At 35.4% G+C, this 15,359-nt stretch overlaps 2 long non-coding RNA genes across 5 annotated transcripts; both read right to left on the bottom strand.

Moving 5' to 3' along the window:
• Positions 1-473: 473 nt before the first annotated feature.
• LOC26527375 lies at positions 474-9,361 on the bottom strand. 4 transcript variants are annotated; one of them, XR_006356662.1, is made up of 2 exons: positions 8,957-9,361; positions 474-2,509 (listed from the first exon to the last, which is right to left on the bottom strand). It is a non-coding gene; the product is annotated as an uncharacterized LOC26527375 (long non-coding RNA). The 4 variants fall into 4 exon arrangements; XR_001449557.3 differs by having other exon boundaries at positions 8,965-9,361; XR_001449558.3 differs by having other exon boundaries at positions 8,969-9,361.
• Positions 9,362-9,505: 144 nt separating this feature from the next.
• Positions 9,506-10,110, bottom strand: LOC122756814. Its single transcript, XR_006356658.1, has 2 exons — positions 9,958-10,110; positions 9,506-9,889 (listed from the first exon to the last, which is right to left on the bottom strand). It is a non-coding gene; the product is annotated as an uncharacterized LOC122756814 (long non-coding RNA).
• Positions 10,111-15,359: the final 5,249 nt, after the last annotated feature.

The following is a 15,359-nucleotide window of genomic DNA, read 5'->3' as shown; positions in this document are numbered from 1 at the left end:
AAGGTTCCGAAAATTCGATTCAAATATGTTTATATGTTGTTAAAGATAGATTTTGAAATATTTCTCTTGATTGAAGCTTGAATTTAATTTTTAACAGAATTTGGTAGTTTTTAAATAAGTCAATTCTTAGGTAAACTAACATTGATTTATCTAAATTACTTAGCTCATATTCATCTTTGTTTATATATACAGGTAAAGCCCTAATCTATATCCATCTAATCTATATAAACCTGGTTTATACACTCTTCTCTATATACTTCACAGTATACGATGCACTATATACATAAATCCCTAAACCCTCCTCTATATGAACATCTTTTAAATTTTATCTATTCTTTTTATTATTCTATACTCCTGTTTTATTCACAAACTTTTTTTATTTTGATAAAAAAATGTATAAAATTCTTTTGTTAATAAATATTTTTAAATTTCAAAATCTAAATAAAAATATATTTATTTTTTGTATTTAAATATTTTTTTGTAACATGCTTTCTAATATTATTTTATTCTAGCCACATCGCATTAAGGCACAAATATTCCTCAGGTGCCCGGTTTAAAGAGCTCTTACTGTATTTCAAAATAGAAACATTTTCTTTTTATTGTTTTGCCTTTAATGATTTAAATTTTTTGCCATCTGCCCGTTTAATGTAAAAAACAAACATACATAATTACATACATACACAATATATCTACATACATTCATATATATGTAGTTAACTTTATATGTAAGTTGCATAGTAAATAATAGAAAAGCTGCTTTTGCTTACGCATCGCATCGTGTGCTAAGGGCGTGTGTGTGCGTTTGTGTATGTGTGTGTATATGAAAAGGTCAAAGCGTAATAAATACAAGACCAAAATGTGTTGCATATGCCAAGGCGCAGTATGAGCTAAGACTCAGAGTGTGTGTGTGTGCGTGTCTATATATATGTGTGTGTGCACCGCATACATTATTCAGAATTTGCTTTCCATATGCTAGGAAAACATTAAAAATTATGAAGGAAAATCGCATACACAGTACAGAAAAATTCACACAGAAACACGCTGACACACGCACACACACATTTATATTTTTAGCTGCTAATCAATTTTTCCACACCTGAATGTTATTTTTGGTTTTCAAATTGTTTTTTTTTTTTTTGTCTGCTTCTTTTACTTCGAGCAACGCGTCACACAATTAACCCACTCATATAGCAATTCCACACAGACATACTAACTTATCTATATAGATAGTTATTTATTTATATGTATGCATGTATGTATGTATGTATGCATGTATGGCAACTGTGCTTCGTTTCGTAGCTGCCTGACCTCGACGGGAGTGCGTTCGACACTGAACCACTGAAGAACTGAATAACTGTGTGACGGGCTGGCAACTAGGCATCGCAGCCGCAACAGCATCCTGTTGGCTGCAGCTGTGTTCGCACAGGTGCGCGTCATTGTATCCCAGTAAATATGCAACAGCATTATTCACTCACACGCCCACACACGCATATACACATGCACACACATTGACGCAGCGAAAGAGAAAGTTTCGGGCAGCTGGCTATGGGGCATACAACAAAAGCAAACAGTTGTCAGACGTCGGCAGCGACGCAACTGCGCTGCTTTAAGTCACCCACGCAAAAGCTATAATAAAAAGCTTTCGCATTCTCTCACTTCGTCGTTTGTTTTTGTTTTTCTTTTCACATTGACTTATTTACCTCTCACATGGTGCAGACATATATGCATACATATATACACACACACACATATCCATACATATATACATACCTGCTGCTAGCAAGCTTAGCCTAGCAGCGTGCTCACTCTTGCTTACGCCCTCGCTGCGCTCTCTTACTCTCTGCGTCTCCCGCTCGTTGTGTCTCTGTCCCAGTCTCTCTTCGTTGCTTTCCACTCTTTTTTTGTTAGTTGCCGGCTTTGCGCTGCTCTCTGTGCTCTGCTGGTGTCGCAGTCGCGTCATATTAAATGGAACACACACACAACCTTCGATGACGACAAGCGCAACAATAAAAACATTTTCAAGTTCAAGTTAGCCGCTTGCTCAGTGCGCATGTCATGCGCCATTTTTGTTTGTCCGCTCGCTCGCACACACAGCGCGCCAACGTCAGTTGCAGCAGCAACAGTGGGCAAGGGAGGGCTGGCTAGGCGACGACTCTCTGCTGCTGCATTTTCATTGTTCCTTCCTTTATTGCTGCTGCTATTGCTGTTTACCATTTGCTGGCTCTGCCTCGGTCGCTGTCGCAGTCGCTGCTGTTTGCTGGCGTCATGCGAAAGCTGAACACATTTTGTAGCTCTTCTTCTTCTGCTCGCATGATTTATTTTTCTTAATTTTTTCCCTTTTTTTTTTTTTGGTATTATTTGTTTACTTTTACTTCGCTGGCCCTTTTTGTCCTCCATTATGTGTAGGCGTATCTCTATGTAGAGTGTGTGTGTGTTTGCTATCATTGATGTTGTTGTAGCTGGTTCACTCGGGTGTCGCTAATTAAATTTCCATGCTGAAGCTGGCACACTAAAAATAAATATACAAAATGAGATTTTGTTTGAAATTCCATAGGTAAATATTAACTTAACGAAAATTGCAGGAGGCAGTCAAAAGAATAAAAAAACAATAATCAAAAATTTGGTGATGAGAGTGGATGTGAGTGACTGGGCATCTGATTCGCCTACCAGTTGCATACTCTTCTACAACGTCTTATAAAATTCACTTTTCTTTAATATAAACACTTGTCACATCAAAATTAATCGATACCAGTTGTGATACACTTATTTATAAATTTATTCACTCTTTCAGCCATGTATGTATGTATGTGTGTATCTACATTTGTTAGGGCATTCAGCATTCGTTTGTGTCATATTTGAAAATTTGTTTATTTCGTTTGAAGACCCAAAAATATTTGCATTTTATTTATGTGGCGGCACACGTGCAAATTTCACACTTGGCAACCGTCTATGGGAATTCAAATACATACATAAATACGAATATGGGGTATATATATACATACATACATATATACAAATGTTTGTAGGGTATGAGAATGTGTTACAATATACAAAATGAAGGTCACTCTCAACGGATTTCACATTCTTGTTCACAGTGAAATAAAATCTAAATTTCTATATAAAATACAATCTTATATGTACACATATACATACATATATGATATTATCTGTGAAGTCAAATATACTAATAAATTATGAATGAAATTTGTTTAAATTGTAGTTTTCTTCAGAATTTGCGCTTGCATATTTAGTTGTCTTGTCTTGAATTGTAAAAGCTTGCAGCATTCATATTAGTTTTTAATATTTACTATCTTAAACTTTAAGGTTACATTTATATGCTAAATATATCTAGAATGTTATGTTCATTTTCATTGCAAATTATAAAATGGATATATACGATTTAATTATTATTTATTATATATATATACATTATAGCATTCCTAGTAATTATTAGAATTTTTTATTTTTTAGCAATCTATTCAATGAATGGTTGAAATATATTTGTTGAAATAAGAAATTTTGCATATTTGATTTTGGATTGCATTTTATAATGCCACGCCAAGGACTTTGTGAATATTAAAATTGCTGCGGTGCAACGAACTCGGAAACTATGCAAATTGAATTCAAATATAAAATTCAATTTTTTTTTAGTAAATTAACCTTGGTAATTTTGAGCAGTGCACTTTTTTTGTAATGCGGAGGAAATGTTCATAAAATTGATTTGGCTTTTGTTTTTGTGTCAAATTTCGTAAGCTAAAAATCCATTAAGCCGATTCGGCGCCAGGCATATAATTAAATGAAGAGCTAACAGTTCTTTTTTTTTTTTTTTTTATTTTTTTTTTTTTTTTTGTCATAAAAGTGTAACGTACGTAGGGGTAGGGTGGGGGCTGCGAAGAAAGCATGCGATTGCGATTGCGATTGCAAGTGTGCAAGCGGCAAAGACAATCTACAACAGCATTTCAATTGAAGAGAGAGTGAGCCAGATAGATAATTAAATGGAAATTGAATTGGAAGTGCTATAAAGCACATAGAAATGCGAATAAGTGTTAAAAAGAAGTCAAAAGCAATGCGGTTGGCAAATTTAAAGTTAATAACTATTTTGAGCAATGTGAGAGTGGAAGAAAGAGAACAAAAACAGAGAGTGAATGAAAACACACGCAGTTAGACAAGCGAAACTGCACAACTGTAGATATTCAAGCGTACGTATCGTTGATTTTAAATTTGTTGCTCTGTTTTTTTTTTCGCTATCTTTCGTTAAATGTTGTGTTTGTAGCGAATTGCTTTTTGGTTGTGCTTTTCGTTGGCTTCCTCTTCCTCTTTGTTTGACGCTCTCGCTGTGTCTCTTTGGCGTGCGTCCTCTCGCTCAGACCTGCTGCTTCGTCGTCTCTCGCTTGCGCAGCGAAACGTGCCAAACTGGTTTATCACACATTTACACACACAAGCAAAAGCTGTGGCAACTATTGCCTATTCGCTCGCACCGCTGGTCCCATGTACAACTAGTATCTTAACCTTGAACTTGAAACACATACAGCCCGCCACCGCCACCGCCACCTCGACACACTGCTGAATAACAACCACAGCAATGAAGAAGACGTCGACGGCGTCGACGCCGACGCTGACGCCAGCAGCAACGTCGCCATCGTACACAAGTATTTAGGTTTTCTCTTTTCACTCGTGCCATGTGTTTGCGCTTTAATATGCCCTCTGTTTAAGTGTATGTGTATGCATGTGTATCTCTGGGTGAGTGTCTGTTAGCTTACCGATTTTCAGCTTTCTTTGGTATTTGGCATGTTGTTTTTGTTTGACGAAAAACTAGAATTTGTTAACTGCGCTATTGATTACAATTCGATGTTAATTAAGACTGGCTTGAATTATCTCAAGTGAATTGGCTTTCAAAGTATCAGTATGGGAACTTTTTATTAAATATCCCAAGCAGAAATGGGTGTACCCCAATTGGTAGTTTACTTATTCAAAAGCACAGTGGTTCACAGAAATATAAAAGCATACAAATTTCATGATCTTTAAAAATTAATCTGTATTTATTTTAAGCACATTTTTGTTTGTGTCTTTTATCGACACAAACTAGCTGCAATAATTTGTAATATTTTCACCTTCTAGTTTAACTTCCCCTCATTGATGACGTCATTATTTTGCAATTATCGCAAGACTGTAAAGATGACTTTGCCCTCACTCACTCCCTGTTCCCCTCTCGCTCCACTCTATCAGCACCTCTCTTCCACCTCCTGTTGCTCTCAATATTCGCATGCTGAACTGTTACGTAAAGTTTTTCAAATCTCACAGCTTGCACAAACAAGACCAAAACAAAGCACGCAAGCACAACTTGACTGGAAGTTTAGATATAAATACACAGTTACATACACATGCATGAACTCACACACACGCACAGAGAGAGACACAAAGTACTGTGTACTTTTGCGGTTTGTCAATGCGAGGGCTGGAGGAAGAAAACAGCAGGCGGGATACATGGCTCAGTTCTTGATTGTAAACCTACGAGATAGAAATACCTACACACATATACATATGTACATATATACACATGTATGCATATAAGTATACTCATATTTAAAGGGAAGTATCTGTAGATGAGTGGGCAGTTAGCGATTGCATCAAAGCTCATTGTATGCCATTGTGTTATTCATATATCGCACATATACATTGTATATCTATATGTACAACTATGTATGCATATATATAAGATATATACATATATAGTGTGGTTTACAATTTCACAGAATTGTTTAGTAATCAACAACTCGCATTTATATAATAAGCGCGAATGTTAGACAACAGCTAAAAAAACACACTTGGACAATTAAAGGCGGCTACACTTTGAGGTTAAGTCACGTGATGCCTCTTTTTAGAACTGGAAAACAAATAACCGTCCGAAATCAGGCGTTTAAATATGTGTTACAGTTGTCATATTGTATGTATATGTATGTATATAAACAAAATGCATTCGAGCTCTTAAGCTACTTATTGCACAGGTGTATTGATAGATAATAAACTGTTTTAAAAACTAATTTTCGGAATTTTACAATTTCAATGTAATCTAACCAATTGCTTGTGCACCATATATGTATGTAAGTATGGGTTAGATGACTTCTTAAAGTGTTCAAAAATATATCTAACCGATGTTATACAAAATGAGTGTTAGATGTGTGTTGCAGCACTATCTGATTATTCCGATAATTTAAAATAATTGATCAAAGAAAAAAACACTTTGAAAATTAACAGCATTTACAAAACTGCTAGTATTGAACTTTTGCAGTAAACTCGGTCAGTGATTTTACAACACCAATAGCTACAATTGAATCCTACTTTCGCAAAGCTGAAAGCATTTAAAGCACTATCAGTTATCAATTTAAAGCATTACTAATAATATGAGGTTTACAAAATAAAATACTTTCAATGATTTTACACTACTAAATGCACAATGGTTTAAAATTTAAATTAAAAAAAAAAAAAAAAATACATATATAAAAATCGCCAGCAGATGCATCGAACTAAACTAAAGCTGAAATTTAGAATAAACATTTTTGCTAGACTTTTTGCACTATGAATACGATCTGAGTGCTGGGCCCACAAGTATTCCTGCCGTTCGCTTCAGGTCTTTTGTTTTAAACATATGTATGTATGTATCTATTAAACTTTGCAATCCAACAGGACACACACAAACACACGTTACTCGATTTGTTTTCTTTTTCTAACCTTTTGTTGATTATTTTCTTTTTACGCTTTATTCTGCATATGTATGTATGTACATACTAGCATAGTCGTCTATATATGTATGTACATATTATACATACACACAGTGCTAAGTTGTTTTTCTCCACTATTTCGTTGTTGCGAATTTTGTTTTCAATTTCATTTTCTATGCTTCGTTTTGTCTTTTTTGTTTATGTTATAAAAATATATTTTTATATTTCAGCAAATGCGGAGGCAAAACACAGAATTAGTAAAAACTGTTATTGAGAGAGTGCCGGAGCGCACGTATTCAAACGTTTGTGTATGTGTATATAGGTACGTACATAGATACATACATATGTGTGTACTTAGGTACAAATACATACATATGTAAATATGGGTGAATGTGTGCAGTATTCAAAATGTTTGCAAGCTTTTCTTTTAACAATTGTCTCTCTCGCACAACAATAACAACACTAGCCAGAACAGTTATCGCAGCGAAAACAAAATGTATGAATAGAAAGAAAAAAGCGTAACTACGACGCAATTCAGTTTACTCACACTCATTGCTACATTCTTCACATCTCTCAGCTCAGATTTTGTGTTTTTTGTTTTTATTTTTGGGCTTTTGTCGCTAACGGCTTAAACGAGGGTTGCTTGCGGCATTTTGCGTGGCAGGACCACAAGCACGACGCAATATGCATACGAAACAAACTCACATACATATATGTATGTATTTATACCGAATTTTAACTGGCTTTTATTTCCGCATTCCGCACACAAGCTACGCAACGGACACGCGGACACTCAAACAGGAACTGCGCTGTGCTGCGATCGGTTAAAGGTGCCACCGCTCAATGTCGTCGCCGTTAGACGCAGGCCTCATGGAAGCCGCGATGCTTTCGTGTGTGTGTGTATGTCGCTTCTAGCTTCTAGCATTCGCTCTCCGTCGCACGTTCACTCACACTTGCAGCTATGTTTCGTTAAGTTTTTGACGTTTCTTCCTGTTCCTGTTGTTCTTCCACACCATCATAGTTGCCCTACTGCCCCACACACCGATGCTACCATCGCTGCCATCGTTTCCACACAACACGTCGTGGCCTTCAGCCGCATTTCGTTCTCTCATTCACGCTCTCACTCATTCTCTCTATCTTCCTCTCTCTCTCTCTATCTTTCTCTCTCTCCTTCTCCCTCTCCGTCACACACACTCTCTGCCATTGCCGTTCTTTCATTCATGTATTCTACTTGTCCCTTGCGCAATGTTTGAAAGTTCTGTAGCATTCTTTGCTCGCGCGAATGTATTTATGTATGTATGTATTTTTATCCGTGTGCTTGTGCGCGCTGTTGTTGATGTGTTAGTGTTTTTTGCTCTGGTTGGGGCTTTTGCGCTCCGCAACCAAAAATATAGTTTTTTGTTTTTATGTTTCAGCAATAACATATTCATCTATGATGGTGTGCACGTATTGAGCTTTACTTTTGCTCTTTGCGACCGTTTCGTTTGCTATTGCAGCGCACGATTTATATTGCCCTGTCTGCGCGAATTCTATTCGCACTACTACAGGATCTATTACTACTTAAATAATAAATACATACATACATATGTACATATGTGCACATGTATGTACATATATATATTAGTAACTACATATGTGTGTATGCATGGGGCATGAAAACATGACTTGTTTCAATTCGCTTTCGTTCCAGAACAAAAATAATACACGAATACATACATACTTAGACACACACACACACACACACCAAGAACACTTCCAAACACTGAGCGCAAGAAATGCAGCGAATTTAATGTACAATGGGCTTTTTCTGATCAAAACTAGTAAATTTATTGTTTTTATTTGGCTTTAGTAGATGTATATGCATATGTGTAAAATATACAGAAATTAGGCGGTGGGAATATTACACATTTGCTATTTTTTATTTAAAAAAAAAAATAAATAAATAAATAAATAAATAATAAAAATAATAATAATAAGGTAAATAAATAAAATTAAATTAAAATAACAATAAAATAAAAAATAAAATAAGATAATAATAATAATAAAAGTAACTAGCTAAAATAAAATAACCTCACAAAAGTTTTATTTTTTGTATACTTCTCTAATGAGAAATTGGCATATATTTTAGATAAATAAAAATTATTCGCCTGTTGCGCTTTGATAGATTATTGATATATAATTAATCAAGATAAATATATCGATATAGAAATAGTTTAATTTGTATTAAAAATAAATACCTTCTTACCTACCAGCAATGGCATGAATCTTCTTTCTTTCCCTTCCTATCCTTTACATTTGGCTGACACCTCTTCGGATGATGCAATCTTTATTCTTTTTTCATTTTATTTTCACTGACATTTTATTTCCATGCTTAATTAAAATTTTTGTTTGTATAGTAAAGCAGAACAGAATCACATGATTGACACGTAATATTCGCAGAAGAAATTCAAATAAAATATTGATATAGACATTTTATTGCACTTTTTTTTTTTTTAATATATATATAATACTTTAAGCTTAAATTTAAATTTTTGTTTGGGATTTGTTCTTTACTTTTGAGCACTTCTCAAATTTTGTTTTGTTTTTTGATTTGCACAATTAATTTATTATTGTTTTTATTTATACTGCTATTTAATAGTTTTTTTTTTTTTTTCTATTATTATTATTATTATTATTTTTTTTTTTTTTCATTTCTGGCAATTTCAATTGATGTCATTTGCATAATTAATATAATTAGATATAATTATAAATATTTATTAAAAATCGAAACCAATTTCTTTTATATATTATTTTTTATATAGTATTTGACTCCTGTTGCCAGTGTGCAGCGATTATTGTGTGAGACTGTTTGGGAATGGTACGTTGTTCGCTGCTCGCCTGTCGCGCTTTCAATGCCAAGCGCAGCAAAAATGGCCCGCTAAACAAGCCTTCGACGACGCGACGTCGCCGTCATTCGCTGCTGGCTACTGTCGGCTCGTTAAGCTTCGTGTAGCCGAATGCTTTTGCGGCGATTCTTAAAAAATTTCAGCTACGGCGAAATTGAATGTGCATTTGTGTGCGTGTGTATGCCTCGCTGAGTCAGTTAGAGCGCAGCCAGTGCGAAAAGCGACCCAAAGCTCGGTTCAAGTTCAAGGATGTTATGCAATAAACCACATGCAAGAGCGTAGAAGCTGAAGAGCATGAGGCATCCATACATATAAAAATATTCACATACACAATCGCATATATATCTACGTACATATATGGAGACGGGTGCATATAAAGAGGAAGCTGTTGCCTCTGCGGCTGCTCCAACGCTTTCAATTCGCCGCTGATCTCACACACAGCGTCGTTGTTGCTGTTGCTGCTGCTGCTGCTGTTAGCTTGTGCAGTCTACCCTGACCGCGCCTTAGTTACTGTTATACACAAATGTATGTATTTATACATACGTGTGTGAATGCACATGTACTAGGTATTGTATATACATACATATGTATGTAAGTAAAATGTGCGCACAGTGCGCGCCCAGGCCTGGGCTAACCGGGTTGCAACTAGTATATAATTAGCGCATTTACTGACTAACTGCAACAGCAACAACAATTAGCAGAGACACACATATTTATGTATGTATATTTATCCTACAGATAAATGTGCGTGTGTTGCAATTTGCGAGCGTCTTTACTCTTTGACCCCCACCACCTACATCCCCTTTGAATTGCTTAATTGAATTGGTTTGGGCTTGTTGCTGTATGAGTGAATACAGTTAGGCACGTATGTATGCACTTATATATATAAAAGTATGTATTTGCACGTATGTAGGTGTATGCATGTATTTAAGTGCGCCACGCTCTTTGACTTGTTTGTTTAATTGTTTAATTTAATTAAATGCTTCAACTGCACTGTTTGTATCGGAAAGCAAAGTATATCAACCTGAATGTGGGTCTTCATATACATATATACTGTATCTAGGTCTTTATATGTTTTCATAACTGTGTCTGTGTTTGTATCTGTATGAATACCTGTGGCTATATCTGTATCTTCATCTGGATCTGTATGTGTATCAATATATACTCATTTGTATCTGTATCTGTATCTGTATCTGTATCTGTATCTATATGTCTATATACACATTTATAAGTATTTGTCTCTAAACCTGTGACTATATCTGTATCTGAATTGAACTATGTATAGAGATACATATGCATATGCATTTGTATAGTTAAATACTTGTATAGTTTTATCTGTATCTATCTATGTATGTATCTCAGTTTGTATCTTTGTACCTACGTACACATGTTTACCTGTATCTGTGTATCTGAATGTGAATGTGCACCTGTTTGTGTTTGTGCAACAGATGATATTTGCAAGCCTTTCGTTTTATAAATTTCCTCATCTGTCACTGCTGCTGCGCTGCTTTCTTATGTCATGCTCAGCGCAGTCTTATTAAGGGTACCCAGATACACACACGCACACTCACACTCAAACATGCATTTATATAATCTCATATATGTCCATTTATAGCTACTGCTAAAACTACAGCCGCAGATGTACGCTTGAATAGGCCAGCTGCACTTCTCTGTTTGGGATAAACAAACTCATCCGCAATTGTATAGTGAAGTGCAAAAGTTTTGGTATGCGTTGAGTGGTATTGCTCGAGCAGTCAGTCAATCATTATTTGATATATCGAGCCCCGATTTCATTAAAGGCACTGAATCATTTTTTACTTCAATCTATCTAAAGATCTTTAAATATAATTAAATGGGATTACTTGTATATGTTGTTGTTTTTATTTTTGTGACCAGGTGTGCATTGCTTGCTTAGATCCACTGTGATCATGTAATAATTGGGATATTTCCCATTTTCAAACGGCGGTTTCGATTATTATGATAAAAACTTAATTTTACGGCACATCGGGCAAGATGTGAACTTTCCTGCTCAGAGTTTATGCGAAAATATTTTGTTTACTATTAAAGAATTGGCATTAAAACGATTTTAATTTTGTATACAAAGTGCTAAAAGCGGTAAACTTGGCTCAGCCCTATGAAATATACATATGCACATGCATACATATGTACATATATAAATAAGATCGAATATATGTACATATGTAGATAAATACATACATACATAACCACATCTATATACAGAACGTCCATATTGACTATTTTCATATCTATTATAAATTGTGTATACGTTGAAATTGAAGTGAAATAAAAAAAGCGCAATTGCGAACGTGATGAAATAGTAACTCGGCCAGCGCAGGAGCATTCGTTGTGCAGTGAACGCGAAGAGGGCAAAGAAGAGAGGGGCCGCTAGCTGCATACATTTCGCAAGCAGTGTAAGCTGCTGTTGCTGCTGCTGCAAATTCGCCCTTTGCCGTCGCAGCGCATGTCAAGAGTAGGTGACCTTGACAGTGAACTTGAAACAAATGCTACAAGGATTGTGCTGTGCTGTTTGTATATATGTATGTATGTACATGCATGCGAACCTATGTAAGTATATTGTTCGCAACGATGGGAATGAAACGCAGCGAAAAGTGGCGAACAGCGAATGAGCGAGTGAGCAGGCGAGCGAACGAAATAGCAAACACAGGCAACAACAACCTGAATTTGAAAAAAAGCTCTTACGCTGCAGATGCAGCTGAGAAGCATGGGGGCGGGCCACCTCCATGCGCTTGTATTTGTGCTTTAAATAGCTATAAAATGATACACGGACTCTCTCTATCGCTACGTCTCTCAACGAAAACTTTGCTCTCTCACGATGAATCATCGCTATTGCAACGAGTGAGACCTATTGTCTACAGTCGACAATTGGAATTCGTGCCAGAAATTTCGCTTTCATGTTTCTCACTTTCGCATATGGCAAACGGTAGGGCGCTTTTTATGCAATGCTGCCAAAGCTAACGGCAAACATATTGTATGTTTTTGTATTGCATTTACACGCCTATGCATGAGTGTGTGTGAAGCTCTGGATATTGGAATAAAAGTAATTTCGATTTCATTCGACCCTTGCCGCACTTGACAAATAGAATTTATCGAGTTTCGTACACTCTCAACTTTACCATTTTATATGCCACTGTGTGCGTTTTGGCTGTGTGTGTGTGAGTGTGTGGGCGTATGTACATAAATACGTATCTATGCATGCACATATGTATGTATGTACATATACACATACATATGTACACACCCCATCCATTGCTAACGACTGCAGTCCCTCGTCACTTATGTATGTACGTCAATTGACAACGTCAGCAACGTTGCAAGTTCAGTAACATGGCTTAAAGTCAGAAAAACTGTTACAATTTCATTAGACGTAAGAGTATATTAATGAAATGTAGCTTTAATTACCGTCGTTGTCACAAAAATGAAATCAGCTGTAAATTAGTCAGGTTGCAAATTGAAAAGAACCGGGACGCTTACGAAGTAGCTAATGGCTATTTATAGAAAATCAAAGGTAAATGTGAAAAATTAGTAAGAGATAAAACATATAACAACTGTTCTAGATTTGAATTATGTATGTAGTTCGTCAGAGTACTTCACATCCACAACAGCTGTTATAAGGAAACTGTTATAAAGATGCATGTGAATGCATGCGGCGAAAAAGCAAAACGAATTATGGCATGAGGCGAAAAGTAAATTTATCTAAGAATTTATGCTTTTTAATTTAGCGACTTGGATCACTGGGCAATGCAATTGGAAAGTTTTTGAGCTTATAAAATTTCCAAAAAAAAGAAGGGAAAAACCTCAATAACTGCCTAGCGCACAGCTAGACATTGCGCAGCTGAGTGCAAGAGAGAGAGTGTGCTTATGTATATGCATATGTACATACATATGCAAGTACCCATATACATACTACATATGTACATGTGTGTGTGAGAGTGTGCGATAACCTTGAGACTGCTTTGAATTTTAGTTGGTACTACAGCACGAGAGAGAGAGAGAGAGAGAGAGAGAGAGAGAGAGAGAGAGAGAGAGAGAGAGAAAGAAAGAGAGCCCTAATATGACAGAGCGGGAAATGCAGGCGGACGGCTTGCATTTCGTTTTCTGCTTTTGCTTTTGGTCTGTTTGTTTGTTTGCGCGCGTATGTGTGTGTGTGTGATTGTATATACTTACAGCTTTTTGCTTTGGTACACATTTCTTGCGCTGCCTTGCTGTCACACTCTATCTTCTTCGCCATAGGCACGCTGCCCCGCTCTATCAGATTTAGAGCTTTTTTTGTTGTTTTTGCTTGCGACGAAATGCAACTCACGTTCAAGGCCAGTATCAAAATGCATTAGTATAAGAGAGCGCACTCACACGATGACTGTGTGTGTGTGAGTGTGAGTGAGGTGAGAGAGGGTGTGTATTGGTTTCGCTGCTGTTGTCGTCAGTTGTCAACTGTATTTGCTTTGGTTATAAAGCGCTCAGATGCAAACAGATGAGAAAACTACATTATATACATTATATATATTTATGTGTGCTTATAGCTGCACTTATAATCAATAGCTCGACACTTATGCCAGTGATGGACAACAAATTTTCTATTTTCTTTTATGATCTTGTTTCGTGTTTGCCAAATCAAAGATAGTTGGCAATAGGGCGAAGCACAGTGAGCATTTTCTAATATGCGAAAGCTTGAAATTGAAATTTAAAATTTTTATAAATTTAAATAACAATTTTTATCGCAACCTTAAAATAAAATATTTATTCATTTAATTTATTTTTTGTTTTATTATTATTTTTTATTTCTGAGTATGTACATTATGTGTGATTAAATTTAGTTCAGCTCTTAGTATTCCACTCAATTGCAGGCATATCTAATCATTTTAAATTGTTATCTAATCTAATTGCTTTGCATTAATTCGATAGAAACGAGATTGCATAGAATTACGATTAGGTTCAATTGAATTACACGGAATTACATGCAATATATAACGGTATATATACATTTATGTGAATATATGTATATATAAATGTATGTGCGTATGTAAATTTCATCTTATTAATTTTCCATACATACATGTCTGTATATGCAATTACTTTCAAACTGTCGAGTGAGATTGAAATGCAATCAGCCATGAAAATTACAGTGCTTGTCAAATATACATTTACATACTATATTTATATATGTGTGGGTTTGTGCGTGTGCTTAATATGGAAATTAACTTTTTTATAATCGAAAATTATCATTATCGTTGTTAGAAAAATATTGATATATATTATATACATACATACATATGTATAATTTATATGTAAATATTGGTGTGGTAAACGCCAAGAAAGGGAAATGCGACAAAAATAATTTAATCACAGACAGCAAATTATAAAGATATAGCTTGAGGTACAGACAATGCAATTTAAACAAACCACCAAATAATATCAAATTCATATGAACTATTAAGCAGCGATAAATGAACAAGTCATCGTTAAAATCTTAAGATGTTCTCATAAGTTGTTCATTTTAGTCATATGATATGACATTTTTGCGAAATGAACTAGTTCCAATATTGATTTACTGTTGCTAATGATCTAATAAAAACAAGAGTTTCAATAAATCATTACTAAAGCATTAAACAAAATATTAGCAAAACCAAATCACGTTTTATTTATGGGGAAACGTTTTTCCACTTCGAATAGATTGTTAGTATGCCTGATTGAATGCTTGATTGATTGACGTCAACGT

This window comes from Drosophila mojavensis, unplaced genomic scaffold (genome assembly GCF_018153725.1).
Source record: "Drosophila mojavensis isolate 15081-1352.22 unplaced genomic scaffold, ASM1815372v1 contig_16, whole genome shotgun sequence".
Taxonomy (NCBI): domain Eukaryota; kingdom Metazoa; phylum Arthropoda; class Insecta; order Diptera; family Drosophilidae; genus Drosophila; species Drosophila mojavensis.
This window is presented reverse-complemented; position numbering and strand designations above follow the sequence as displayed.